Source organism: Carassius gibelio, chromosome B22 (assembly GCF_023724105.1).
Source record: "Carassius gibelio isolate Cgi1373 ecotype wild population from Czech Republic chromosome B22, carGib1.2-hapl.c, whole genome shotgun sequence".
Taxonomy (NCBI): domain Eukaryota; kingdom Metazoa; phylum Chordata; class Actinopteri; order Cypriniformes; family Cyprinidae; genus Carassius; species Carassius gibelio.
Genome location: NC_068417.1, coordinates 18,703,950 through 18,707,357, shown reverse-complemented (window position 1 = coordinate 18,707,357; position 3,408 = coordinate 18,703,950).

Sequence of the window (3,408 nt, the reverse complement as noted above, 5' to 3'; positions counted from 1 at the left end):
GTGAAGAGAGAACTGAAGATGAACAACCGAGCAGAGCCAAATAATGAACGAACACGCCCACTACTGGAGCGGTTCTCGTAGACGCCTCATTGGCCGCTCGACCGCACGTCAACGTCGCCGCCATATTGGAGCGGGTAACTCTCATAACTCTCACATCAGGGGGGTATTCCAGAAAGCAGGTTATGTGACATACCCGGGTATGTTTAAGAGTAAATAAGTGGATAACCTCAACTTTCGGTTCCAAAAAGGAGGTAACTTTCAGGGTATGTTAGTAGTCATAGCAACTCACTCTCTGAAATAACCTGCTCCGGAGCAGCTTCTGTTCCAGGGTTAGTTCACTTCAGCGAGCCTTCAGTGGGCGTGACGGATAGCGCACATTATATAATATATATATATACAGGCACGTGCACAGGTAGAGGGCTCAACCTGTGCAGAGCACATGCCCTTTTTGCCCTTACACTCCGAAGTGCCCTTTTTTTGGTGGTGTTTTATTTTTATTTTTATCAATGCTACTGGTCACCCTTTACGTCTGTCTGTCTGTTTTACAAATATTTAGCAAATGAAAGTTCTTAAAACGAGCTTGTGTAAATCTTATTCGATCCTCAAGCTGTCAGTAAGCTGATAACTCCGCCCCCTCTATATTCATTAAATCAACTGAAGTTCCACAGCAGCCGCACAGTAGACAACAGCTGAGCTGAACAAAGTTTTGCGAAGGGTAAATACATATCTTATTTATTTGATGTCTGACTGACTCACTGACTGAGACATGCGGGACGTCGCCTGAGAGAGAGGGCTAGCATTTGCCATCTAGTCATAGCCAATACATAGCCAACACAGCCTGTGCATACAGTTGCATTTCATCTTTTATAAAATGCTATTTTGGCCAAATTTACCACAGGAAAAACTGAGCGCTCCGTCTATATAGCTACAAAAACTAGTTTGTAACCTGTAACGTTAGATGAAAATGTAATGTGATGCCGGCAGGGGCAGGCGCCGTCGCCGTTTTAATGATGGACAAAAAAAAAAAAAAAAAAAAAAAAATCACATTTGCTGGCCAAAAACAATATATTGATAAGCAATACGACAACATATAATTTGTTTTTACCATCGGAAAATCATAACAGGTGCGCCCCCCCCCCCCCCCCCCCGCTGTTTCGTACTGGAACTTACACAGCGACGAGTGATCCTCGTCACCTACATAACATATATTTCTAAGAAATTTCTTCTATGATTTATGATTGCTGATACACTTAATTTATTAACATTTAGGCTAATCACGTGATGGTATACTCTCCGCTCGTCCTCACATGTATAAAATGTTGTAAAACATGGTTTTAGTACAGTAATGTAGTAAGGTAGTAACAAAAAAAAATTACAGATCACTGTGAAATCGTTATATTTTATCATGCAGAATGTAATTCATGATTCATTCCAAGGGTTCATTTATTTGATCCAAAATACAGCAAAATCAGTAATTTTGTTTAATATTTTTACAATTTTAAATAACTGTTTTCTATTTGAATATATTTTAAAATGTGATTTTATTTTTGTGATCAAAGCTGAATTTTCAGCATCATTACTCCAGTTCAGTACTCTTCAGTGTCACGTGATCGTTCAGAAATGCTTTTCACTGCAACTGTACTTTTCACACTATTTTTATTTATTTTTTTATTGCTGGCTTATTTTAGGGAAAGTGTAGTGAATAAGAGACCTTCAAGAGACCAACATCCCTGGTCCACCACAGTGTCAAATTTTGCCAGGTACATGGCTCACAGAAGGTTGATGTTGTAATTAGGGTTAAAGAAGTCCTTAAAACCCTGTTTATCTATATTATCTAATTATCTAATATTATTATTATGGTTGTTATTAATCGTGAATAAATCTAAAGCTTTTGAGACTATTATTTTGTGTTATTGAATTTGTCATGAAGATGTGACCATTTCTTCCTTTTATGCAGGCTTACTAAATAATCTTGATATAAAAAAGGGAGGGGGGGGGTGCCCTTTTTCAGTTTCAGCACATGCCCCTCAAAAGGTCTGTGCACGGCCCTGTATATATATATATATATATGTAGCCTAGGTAATGTTTAACTTAATATATATATATATACATATATATATATATATATATACATATATATATATATATATATATATATATATATATATATATATATATATATATATATATATATATAAATCTATGAAAATGCTTGTGACTCTTGCTGATACTATTTCTCTTGTGTTCCACTGACTTTTTTATGATTTATAATTAAGAAAGTATTTTTACGGGCACAATTCTGAAAGTCACACCAAATTATATAGTGTCACGCTATATGATGAACTGCGCCACTCCACAATTTGTCAACGCAAAAAACTGTATTTTATTTGCATTTAATTAATTCAATTCAGTTAACATACATAAGACAAAAAAAAAAAAACATACAAACATTGACTGAAAACTTTTTAAATTATAAGAAACTCAGAAATATGATTAAATCAAACACCATCTAATTTCAATAACATTCAACATGAACAATTAAAAATTGGAGGAGAGTGTGTGTTGTAACAACAATTCTAATTGTTTAACAATAAAAACCTAATCAATTTACAATTAGTTGAATGTTTTAGATTGAAAATTCATAGATATTAGTAAAACCAGATACAGTATAGAACATACAATGTATCATTTGCCTATGAATTATACAATTAATCTTGAGACCTCCTCTCTCCTTGCATGGTCAGCATTGCGTCTTTTCCTGTATTTTTTTTTCTGTCCTCTCTTTATCTGAGATTTCTGCCTGACAGACAAAACATTGCATCTTTTAATAGACAAAGCATTGCAAATATGGTAAAACATGGTTAAATTAAGTATAACATTGAAAAGAAATACATAATTTAAGGTAATTTAATGTTCACTATTACATTCATTGAATATGTTTTGAATAGTTATGTATTTATCATTAATTCAGTTCAGTTTATTTGCCAGACTCATGTCCAAAAGCCACGCAAGACAGGACAGGTAAAAAAACAAAAAACAAACAAACAACAGTCAGTAAGAAAAAAAAAATAGCAAATACAGTAATTAAAATACATACAGACATTTCAGCCAATGCACTCTCAGTCTGGATGTGTACCTGTAGCAACTCACTAAGGGATTTGAGAGTGCCACCATGATACTGTTAGTAGACTCATCCAGACGTTGCATAAATTTAAACATCAAATGTCTTAAAAGTGCTTTCAGTGTGGTTACTCCTACAGATACAAACATCTGACTAGCACTCCCTCCTCTGGGAACCTTGAGTAAAATTATCATTGCATCATTGTAGGCAACTTGTAACTTCTGCATGGTAGATTTTTTTGTAGGAAGACCACAGATGGGCTGTATAGAGAGGTGTACAGTAAGCTT